This window comes from Schistocerca serialis, chromosome 3 (assembly GCF_023864345.2).
Source record: "Schistocerca serialis cubense isolate TAMUIC-IGC-003099 chromosome 3, iqSchSeri2.2, whole genome shotgun sequence".
Classification (NCBI taxonomy): Eukaryota; Metazoa; Arthropoda; class Insecta; order Orthoptera; family Acrididae; genus Schistocerca; species Schistocerca serialis.
This window is the reverse complement of record NC_064640.1, coordinates 891847205-891859232: the sequence shown is the minus strand read 5'-3', so window position 1 is coordinate 891859232 and position 12028 is coordinate 891847205.

Genomic DNA, 12028 nt, shown 5'->3' with positions numbered 1-12028 from the left:
ATATCGACGTTTCACAGGCTATACTAGAGCAAATCCATTTCTTGTTGCTATTTCTCGTTAAAGTTCCTACAACCTTCAAAAAACGTCCACGAATAATTTTCGCCAAATGGCCTTACGTATTTAAGAAATAAAGATTTCTCCTCTATGTTGAGACCACAAAACTCAAGGTAGGGGTCTTAGGCGGTCTCTACCATGACTTAGGTCTTCAAAAACAAGTACTACTGCCGAAGGTACATCGTAATACCATAAAGAAAAGAGCGTTTTTAGAAGTTGCTTCCTCTACTAGAGAGGAACAAAGTTCGAGATTCTTGCTGTGGTAGGTATACAATTTCTTTAGAAACAGTTGGTGAGCAGTATCACTCAACATAAGAAGGAAGCACTAGCGTCGATACATGAAAGATACCGTGTGCCACATTATCCGTAGTCTCGTAACTTACCGATAGTGGCAGAGGTGATGCCTCGACGTACACTACTGGTCATTAAAATTGCTACACCACGAAGATGACGTGTTACAGACGCGAAATTTAACCGACAGGAAGAAGATGCTGTGATATGCAAAAGATTAGCTTTTCAGAGCATTCACACAAGGTTGGCGCCGGTGGCGACACCTACAACGTGCTGACATGAGGAAAGTTTCCAGCTGATTTCTCATACACAAACAGCAGATGACCGGCGCTGCCTGGTCAAACGTTGTCGTGATGCGTCGTGTAAGGAGAAGAAATGCGTACCATCACGTTTCCGATGAAGTTGGGATTGTAGCCTATCGCAATTGCGGTTTATCGTATCGCGACATTGCTGCTCGCGTTGGTCGGGATCCAATGACTGTTGGCAGAATATGGATTCGGTGGGTTCAGGAGGGTAATACGGAACGCCGTGCTGGATCCCAATGGCCTCGTATCACTAGCAGTCGAGATGACAGGCATCTTATCCGCATCGCTGTAACGGATCGCGCAGCCACGTCTCGATCCCTGAGTCAACAGATGGGGACGTTTGCAAGACGACAACCATCTGCACGAAAAGTTCGACGACGTTTGCAACACCATGGACTGTAAGCTCGGAGACCACGGCTACGGTTACTCTTGACGCTGCATCGCGCAGTCCGGAACCATGCGACTGCTACGGTCGCAGGTTCGAATCCTGCCTCTAAGTTCTAGGGGACTGATGACCACAATAGTTAAGTCCCATAGCGCTCAGAGCCACTTTTTTTGACGCTGCATCACAGACAGGAGCGCCAGCGATGGTGTACTCAACGACGAACCTCGGCGCACGAATGGCAAAACGTCATTTTTTCGGATGAATCCCGGTTCTGTTTACAGCATCATGATGGTCGCACCCGTGTTTGGCGACATGGCGGTGAACGCACATTGGAAGAGTGTATTCGTAATCGTCATACTGGCGTATCACTCGGCGTGGTTGTATGGGGTGCATTGGTTACACGTCTCGGTCACCTGTTGTTGGCATTGGCGGTACTTTGAATAGTGGACGTTACATTTCAGATGTGTTACGACCCGTGGCTCTACCCTTCATTCGATTCCGGCCAAACCCTACATTTCAGCAGGATAATGCACGACCGCATGTTACAGGTCCTGCACGGGCCTTTCTGGATACGGAAAATGTTCGACTGCTGCCCTGGCCAGCACATTCTCCAGATCTCTCACCAATTGAAAACGTCTGGTCAATGGTGGCCGAGCAACTGGCTCGTCACAAGACGCCAGTCACTACTCTTGATGAACTGTGGTATCGTGTTGAAGCTGCATGGGCAGCTGTACCCGTACACGCCATCCAAGCTCTGTGTGAATCAATGCCCAGGCGTATCAAGGCCGTTGTTACGGCCAGAGGTGGTTGTTCTGGGCACTGATTTCTCAGATCTATGCACCCAAATTGCGTGAAAATGTAATCACATGGCAGTTCTAGTGTAATATATTTGTCCAATAAATACCAGTTTATCATCTGCATTTCTTCTTGGTGTAGAAATTTTAATGGCCAGTAGTGTATATACCTCCGGACGCACTTACTAGCGCCGGCCGCGATGGCCGTGCGGTTCTTTCGCTGCAGTCCGGAACCGCGGGACTGCTACGGTCGCTGGTTCGAATCCTGCCTCGGGCATGGGTGTTGTGTGATGTCCTTAGGTTAGTTAGGTTTAAGTAGTTCTAAGTTCTAGGGGGCTTATTACCTAAGATGTTGAGTCCCATAGTGCTCAGAGCCATTTGAACTATTTTGAAGTACTTCCAAGCACCTGATGGATTAGCTGCGCACCACCAGACGCGGGACGAAGCTTTACTGCTCTTCTTGTAATCCTGAAATCCCCCCACCTCCACCGAGCGAGGTGGCGCAGTAGTTAGACACTGGACTCGCATTCGGGAGGACGACGGTTCAATCCCGCGTCCGGCCATCCTGATTTAGGTTTTCCTTGATTTCCCTAAATCGCTCCAGGCAAATGCCGGGATGGTTCCTTTCAAAGGGCACGGCCGGCCGACTTCCCTCCCCGTCCTTCCCTAATCCGATGCGACCGATGACCTCGCCGTCAGGTCTCCTTCCCCGAAACAACCAACCAACCCCCACCTCCCCCCCCCCCCCCGGAACGGCGCATCGCTAGTGGAATTCCTTCATGGATGGAGCCACCGCACTGTGCTCCATTTGCTCGGTTGCTGCGCCTACCACGGTGGCTGGTGCCTGCTCCACTCCCTCATGTTATGAGTCAAACTAATGAGTCAATTATTTTCAGATCATATAGCGATCGGAAGTGCTGGGACGCGGCTTCGTTGCAAAGTTGCTTGCATGTTTTTGACAGAGGGTCCAGGCGCATTGCAGCGACAGCACCAGAATCGAATTCACACCTGTAAATTGCGTTATTCAGCCACTGACTCTTTGTTCACAGATTCATTGCCTGACCGGATGATGCAGCCTGCATCCCCTCTGGCTACCTAGATTGCATCGCCAGCACCTGGCGATGAACCTATGGTCCTGGACCCTACAGCTCATCCGACGCCTAGTGTACGGCAGACGTCCACAGGCGTTGGTCCCCTCCACTCCACGGCCGGCCAGGAAGCCGACGCACCAATTCAAGAAGCCGTATCGGTTCGACCACCTGGAGACCTTCCACTAACGCTGGATCCAGAGACGCACATTCCGTCTCGTTTCTCGGCTACCGTTCCGGACGGCGTCAAAGCGAATGCCGGGGCGTGGACAGGTGCTCGGCACCAGCCACAGCCTCGGCTCCTGCCTTCTCATCGCTTCCAGTGTCCAAGCCTCCCGCCCCGCTGTTGCTGCAGTTGTCGTCACTACACGACAATGGAGAGGGGGTTAGAGGGGAGGAGTGTAGTATCGTTGCTTATTGATAGTGACAGAGCTGGTGTCTCGATGAAAAATTCCTGCGGGCGCTGTGAGTGGTGCTTTGAGCACTGTCACCAATAGGATGACTTGACCAATGAAGAACATACAGGCCGCCGACTAACGAAGACTGCCAGGACGGTGTTATAAGCGATGGCCACGTGGGCACTAGTCATCAAGTTCGAGATTAGTTCCGTGCTGCTAGGTGGTACCGAACATTAGATCGAGCTGTTGATAGTTAGCTCTACTGGCAAGTATTCATTGTACATAGACGCACACATCACTGTGCTTCCCTTGGCGACTACTTTTTTTATCGCTTTCTGGATATTTTTGCTTGCGCTTTCACCATTAGTGCTCTTCGATATACACTCCTGGAAATGGAAAAAAGAACACATTGACACCGGTGTGTCAGACCCACCATACTTGCTCCGGACACTGCGAGAGGGCTGTACAAGCAATGATCACACGCACGGCACAACGGACACACCAGGAACCGTGGTGTTGGCCGTCGAATGGCGCTAGCTGCCCAGCATTTGTGCACCGCCGCCGTCAGTGTCAGCCAGTTTGCCGTGGCATACGGAGCTCCATCGCAGTCTTTAACACTGGTAGCGTGCCGCGACAGCGTGGACGTGAACCGTATGTGCAGTTGACGGACATCGAGCGAGGGCGTATAGTGGGCATGCGGGAGGCCGGGTGGACGTACCGCCGAATTGCTCAACACGTGGGGCGTGAGGTCTCCACAGTACATCGATGTTGTCGCCAGTGGTCGGCGGAAGGTGCACGTGCCCGTCGACCTGGGACCGGATCGCAGCGACGCACGGATGCACGCCAAGACCGTAGGATCCTACGCAGTGCCGTAAGGGACCGCACCGCCACTTCCCAGCAAATTAGGGACACTGTTGCTCCTGGGGTATCGGCGAGGACCATTCGCAACCGTCTCCATGAAGCTGGGCTACGGTCCCGCACACCGTTAGGCCGTCTTCCGCTCACGCCCCAACATCGTGCAGCCCGCCTCCAGTGGTGTCGCGACAGGCGTGAATGGAGGGACGAATGGAGACGTGTCGTCTTCAGCGATGAGAGTCGCTTCTGCCTTGGTGCCAATGATGGTCGTATGCGTGTTTGGCGCCGTGCAGGTGAGCGCCACAATCAGGACTGCATACGACCGAGGCACACAGGGCCAACACCCGGCATCATGGTGTGGGGAGCGATCTCCTACACTGGCCGTACACCACTGGTGATCGTCGAGGGGACACTGAATAGTGCACGGAGCATCCAAACCGTCATCGAACCCATCGTTCTACCATTCCTAGACCGGCAAGGGAACTTGCTGTTCCAACAGGACAATGCACGTCCGCATGTATCCCGTGCCACCCAACGTGCTCTAGAAGGTGTAAGTCAACTACCCTGGCCAGCAAGATCTCCGGATCTGTCCCCCATTGAGCATGTTTGGGACTGGATGAAGCGTCGTCTCACGCAGTCTGCACGTCCAGCACGAACGCTGGTCCAACTGAGGCGCCAGGTGGAAATGGGATGGCAAGCCGTTCCACAGGACTACATCCAGCATCTCTACGATCGTCTCCATGGGAGAATAGCAGCCTGCATTGCTGCGAAAGGTGGATACACACTGTACTAGTGCCGACATTGTGCATGCTCTGTTGCCTGTGTCTATGTGCCTGTGGTTCTGTCAGTGTGATCATGTGATGTATCTGACCCCAGGAATGTGTCTATAAAGTTTCCCCTTCCTGGGACAATGAATTCACGGTGTTCTTATTTCAATTTCCAGGAGTGTATCTGCTTCAGACCCGTGCATGCCATTTTCTCTCATTTTTCTTGTTTTGCTGCCACATATTGATTTAGCTTTATCTATTTTTGCTTTGCCATGGCTACCGCATCGCCGCAAGCTAGCCTGCCTCGCAGTTAACGCTGCCACAATTGCAAGCGCCTTTGGCACCAAAGCTCGACCTAACACAGCTTCTTCAGTTATAGACGCCACAAATGATGCAACTTAGTGAGATGATGAAGGGCTTCATTCAAATGCAGACGACAGCGAATGGGAATCATCATCTGACACCACCAATTACGTTAGTGCCACAGCTTACGCAGTCGTCATTAGTGCTTCCGTTTCGCCCATTTCAAGAGGACAAAGAACAGTGGCTTGAGTAACTGACCCAGTTTGAAGCTCATCTATCTGCAGCAATGTCAAGTACAGTTAAACAGTCATTTTTTATTTATTATTTTTATTTTTATTTTTTCAATTTTTTTATTTTATTTTATTTTATTTTATTTTATTTTATATTTTTTACAACGGCCGGTGTGTCAGTTAATAGGATGTGCTGCACATTGTTCCCCCCTTCGCGGCCAGAACTTGTGATCTATGAAGAATTGATCCACGCTTGGAATACATACTATGAAGAGGAATTCCTTATGGTGGCTGCTGGGTTTAAATATTCCAGACTAAAGAAGCAGCCAGGACAGTGTGCGACAGACTTACAAGGACTTACTACGAATCGTTAAGATTAAATGTGACTGTGGCAAGTATTATACTGACCTCATGATATTATTATATCCCAACCAATGGCATAACAGAATGCTTCGTAAGAACGACTGGAGAAAGACAGACTACTAAGCAGGTAGAAGAATGAAGGCATGAAGAAAAGAAATCGACAAGAAGAACATGGAAAACACAGCACGAAGTTATTAAGCTTTCCCTCCGTTAGCCTACAAATATCAAAGAATACTTCCACAGGAAGCCCGTTTAAGAATGCAACAGAATGAGATTTTTGCGTAAATTCCAAATCGGAATGCAAGAAAATTTTGATTCATCATAAAATGCTGGCTGGACTTGTTACCTGACCGGCAGATCCCCAGAGACAGTGACAGAAAGGACGGTATGTTTGCATGATTTGCATGCTACGTTACAGTCTGTTGCGACTGATCTGTGTGCGTTGGAAGTTCCAAGGGTTGTGTGTGGTAATCTCAGCTGATCTGTGTGTGTTGCAGAGCCAAAGAATTTTGTGTTGAAATCTGTCTAGTGATAATATATGAGGGCTGGAACTTAAATAGTGGCAACTATTTATTCACAACCGATACAAAAGAGTTACATGTTTGCACCTGTTACTGTCTTTCAGAGTAGTCACCAGCGGTGTGTAGAACCTGTTGCCAGCGATGTGGAAGGCGTAGTATACCGTTAGCAGAGCCTGTTCTGTTGATGGTGCGAATGGAGCGGTCTACTGCCTGTCGAATCTCTGGAACAGCTCTGAAGCGAATGCCACGAATTGGTTCCTTCATCTTCAGAATCAAATCAAAGCCACAAGGACTTAAGTCCGGGGAATATGGTGGATGGTACAGTACTTCCCAGTCCGATCGACCGAACAGAGTAGCCACATCTTACGCTGTATGCGCCCGCGCGTTGTCGTGCAAAATGATGGGTGGGTTGCGCAGAAAATGTTACCGCTTCTTCGCATAGCTGGTCGCAGGTGATGCTCCAAAAACGAACAGTAATACCGTGCATTGACGGTCTGCAGTGGAGGAACGTAATGCGTTAGGGTAACACCATCTCAGTGGTACATGAGAATCACCATAACTTTAGACTGCTCCATTCTACATCTACATTTATATCCATACTCCGCAAGCGGTGTGTGGTGGAGGGTACTTTGAGTACCTCTATCGATTCTCCCTTCTATTCCAGTCTCGTATTGTTCGTGGAAAGAAAGATTGTCGGTATGCCTCTGTGTGGGCTTTAATATCTCTGATTTTATACTCATGGTCTCTTCGCGATATATACGTCGGAGGGATCAATATACTGCTTGTCTCCTCGGTGAAGGTATGTTGTCGAAACTTCAACAAAAGCCCGTACAGGCTACTGAGCGTCTCTCCTGAAAAGTCTTCCACTGGAGTTTATCTATCATCTCTGTAACGCTTTAGCGATTACTAAATGATCCTGTACCGAAGCGCGCTGCTCTCCGTTGGATCTTCTCTATCTCTTCTATCAACTCTATCTGGTATGGATGCCACACTGCTGAGCAATATTCAAGCAGTGGGCGAACAGGTGTACTGTAAGCTACTTCCTTTGTTTTCGGATTGCATTTCCTTAGGATTCTTCCAATGAATCTCAGTCTGGCATCTGCTTTACCGACGATCAACTTTATATGATCATTCCATTTAAAATCACTCCTAATGCGTACTCCCAGATAATTTATGGAATTAACTGCTCCCAGTTGCTGACCTGCTATATTGTAGCTAAATGATAAAGGATCTTTCTTTCTATGTATTCGCAGCACATTATACTTGTCTACATTGAGATTCAATTGCCATTCCATGCACCATGCGTCAATTCGTTGCAGATCCTCCTGCATTTCAGTACAATTTTCCATTGTTACAACCTCTCGATATACTACAGCATCATCCGCAAAAAGCCTCAGTGAACATCCGATGTGCCGGCCGGTGCGGCCGAGTGGTTCTAGGCGCTTCAGTCTGAAAACGCGCGACCGCTACGGTCGCAGGTTCGAATCCTGCCTTGGGCATGGATGTGTGTGATGTTCTTAGGTTAGTTAGGTTTAAGTAGTTCCAAGTTCTAGGGGACTGATGACCTCAGCAGTTACGTCCCATAGTGCTCAGAGCCATTTGAACCATTTTTGAACTTCCGATGTTATCCACAGGGTCATTTATGTATACTGTGAATAGCGACGTTCCTACGCCACTTTCGCACCATCAACAGAACAGGATCTGCTAACGGTATACTACGCCTTCAGCATCGCTGGCAACGGTTTCTACACAACACTGGTGACTACTTTGAAGGACAGTAACAGGTGCAAAGATATTACTTTTTTGTATCATTGGTGAATAAATAGTTGCCACTATTTAAGTTCCAAGCCTTGTACATTTACATTTCTTGAATGAAATGCAATGTTTTAAATACTTTTAAAAGCTCTAAAAAGAAATATTTATTTTTGGATAATTAGGAAGATTGATACAAAGGGCAGCAGTCGAATCACTGTGGATCTGTCGCCCTGTACTGTCCTAAACCCACGATGAAAAATTTTTTGGCTGTGCATTCATTGCATAAACTGGAAAATAAAAGAGGACCAGCTCCAACAAATTAAAGCGCTTGAAATTTGATAGAAGACTACTTTCAAAAGAAAAAGCGGATAACTGAGTTTACTTTTTAAGAAGAAGAAGATCGTGCACCTGTTCTGCCTGTGTGCATCCACTACAGAGGTACAGCATGCCCAGTGCTGTAAGATGATATGGTCAGCTGCTGTAAGCACGAAATAGGTATCGAGTCTGCTGACCCTAATACTACTATCGAGCTGCAAGCAGCGAGCACGGCCGATCACATACCCTCAAAGAGCGCTGTGGTCGCCCACACCGTCGAGACACCAGCAAGGAAGACAAAGCCGATGCCAAATCAACGTGAGAAGCCCACCAAGGCTTCCCTGTTAAGGCGGAAGCTCACCCTCAGGACCTCGACCCTAAGCCCCATTGCTTCAGGTGCCAGGGAGGGGACCTTGTGGCACAGACTGCCGCAACGCGCCGATATGAGTCAGAAGCTCGCGATGACACGGCCGCGCTTGCAGCCGACACACGGAAAACGACACGTAGACGCAGGAGAAAACCACGACACCAGGAGGCAACAACCCCCCCCCTTCCCCTTAGCGGCCGGAATGTCCCACCAATAGTGGGGAGGACCGGCCGCAAGTGGGAGGGCGGGTACAGAAGCACGGATCTGGGAAGATGCAGCAGCAACAGCAGAAGACCGTCCACATGTGTACCACAATGCGCATTGTCGTCTGAGAAACGACTACGGCCCTCCAAGCCATCATGGCGTAGAGAGGACTTAGTTCTTAGCCACACTGGCTGCACAGAAGGAAAACGCCTTGCAGAAACTGCATCCAGAGTTTCCTCGCGACCTCCGAGCAGGCAGAGTGGTACCAGCCTCCGCCATTGCCATAGAAGCGTCGTAGAAGCTCGCCGCCAAGCAGACACCCACTCCTCATGCCGCCGAAAGCCACTAGGGCTGTCCCTGACGAGGTAAGTGTGATAAGATTGCTGCTGTTCTGTATATACATAAATGATTTGGCGGACAGGGTGGGCAGCAATCTGCAGTTGTTTGCTTATGATGCTGTGATCTAAGGTAAGGTTCCGAAGTTGACTGACTATAGGAAGATACAAGACGACTTAGACAAAATTTCTAGTTGTGTGATGGATGGCAGCTAGCTCTAAATGTGGAACAATGTAAGTAAATGCGGATGAGTAGGGGTGTAAATGTGGAAACCCAGTTTGTTTTTGCTGTATAAAAGAAATGTTTACTTCTCTTTCAGCTTCAAAAATCAGCCAAAGCTAACTCATAATGTTTTAGCAATGAATTAAAATTATGAAACACAAAAACTAAATATGTTAAAAATTAAAAACCGTTTTCTGTTTGCACAACAACTCACTAATTTTTCAAGGAGTGCGAAAATGTGGGAACGCCTTAAAATTGTGGGAAACTGACTACTTCAAACGAAAACTATTGAAAATGTTAGAAACTATTTTATTTTATACTAAACTTAAATTATACAAAAATATTTTTAAACGTAGCTGTATTAGAAAAATGCTTCATAAGCGAAGTTCACTTGCAAAAATCTCATATGTAAATATCTCCTTCATTTCCGGCACACAAAGAGTGACTCCACTCCTCACACACTACACACTTAATCCACAATTCTCCACGAATGGAAAATGCGTCTTCACAAAAAATTCAAATTGCATCTTCTTCAGTAGGTTTTTCTTCCCCAACTGCGAGATCCAAATGTGACTCGCCTGAAGAGACAGTTGGTGCATTGGGCTCTTCACCTGAATCCTCAGATAACTTAAGCCGTTTTTTGGACGGTTTTCTAGGAGGAGCTTCACGTTTTTTCTTGCTTTCGGCAGGTGCCTCAGGAAGCTTCTGTTTACCCTTCAGTAAGGAGTCTTCAAGCCGTGTTTTATAAGGCGAAGATGTCAAAACAGCTGATGAAACTGGCTTACGACCTCTGTTGGAAACCGTCCTCTTTAGAGGAGGGACTGGCATGATATCTTGTGGAGACACACACGTATTTGATGAGGTATTTGACAACGATGTTGACCTTGTGTTTTATCCATTTCAATGAGATACTGTACCAACTGTTTCTCAATAGCATCAGGTAGTACAAGCTTACGTCCAAGTCTCAAAGAAACACGTTCTTCAGGTGACATATCACTATGCACAAACCTTTGAAATGTCATCTGAGATACACTGAAAGGTTTTGCTGCTCTTCTTAGCCCCACCTGCTTTCCCCTGAGGCTATTATAGCCTTAATCATGTTCTGTGCATCCCACTTCTTCACAATAGCTCTTGGTTTCCGATCAGTTAACTTTCGTGGCATCTAGGAACAGACGCTAAACGTATTAGAAGTAATGTATTTGATGGTGGCATTGTGGAAACGTTTCCACAATGCCAACGTATGTATGCTTCCACATTACCTACACAATGGCCACTTTAAATTTCCGTAGATTACATTAAGCAACTATCCATTTAAGGTTGACAAAGGGCTGCTAAAACCTTCTATGCACCTCGCTTTATAAGCTATCAGACGTAAAGAAAGATAACTACAAAATATAGATAAATATTATAGCACAACTTACCTCGAAAAAGGTTTAAAAAATGCGCGAACGTAAATTCATCACTGTCACGGCGTCTCTTGCTCAACTGACTTCTAACCCTCTACCGTGACAAATAGCAACTGTTGCAACAATTTTTGGCTGCCCCACTACAGCAGCACTCTGCAGGCCAGATACTAGACGTTTCCACATTACCCACACGCTTCCACATTTACGCCCCTACCTCTATTACTAGTGTCCTGCTTGACACAGGCAAGTCGTTTAAATATCTGGGCGTACGCTGCAAGACGATATGATATGAAACGTGAATGTGGAAACTGTGGTAGGGAAGGCGAATGGTCGACTTCGATTTACTGGGAGAATTCTGGGAAAGTGTGGTTCACATATAAATGAGACCGCATATAGGACGCTGATGTCATCTATTCTTGAGTACTGCTAGAATGTTTGGGATCCGTACAAGGTCGGATTGAAGGAGACATGGAACCAATTCAGAGGCGGGCTGCTGAATTTGTTACCGGTGGGTTCGAACAACAGGTAAGTGTTACAGAGATGCTTCGGGAACTCAAATGGGAATCCCTTGTAAGAAAGCGGCTTTCATTTCAAGAAACACTATTGAGAAAATTTAGAGAATAGACATTTGAAGCTGTCTGCCGAACGATTCTACTGCCGCCAAAATACATTGCGCGTAAGGACGACGAAGATAAGACACAAGAAATGAGGGCTGATACGGAGGCATAACAGACTGTCGTTTTTCGCCCACTCTCTTTGCGAGTGGAACAGGAAAGGAAGTAACTAGCAGTGGCACAGGGTACCATAGACGCTCTCACGATGGTGACTATAAGTGCTGTCCGATCTTCCTCACCAGTTACCTGGTGGTACGTGGGGGAAGGGGGTGCCCGCTGCGAATACGGCAGCCGAGGAGAAGATGTCGGACGACGACTGCAGTTGCTGCTGCCCCAGTACCGCCGACGCAGCGCAGTGCTAGGATCCCACAACAGCGCACTGTGCTGCCACAAAGATTCGGACAGACCTCATTATGAAGAACAGATGGCTATGACTCGGTGTAGAGCTGCATGAT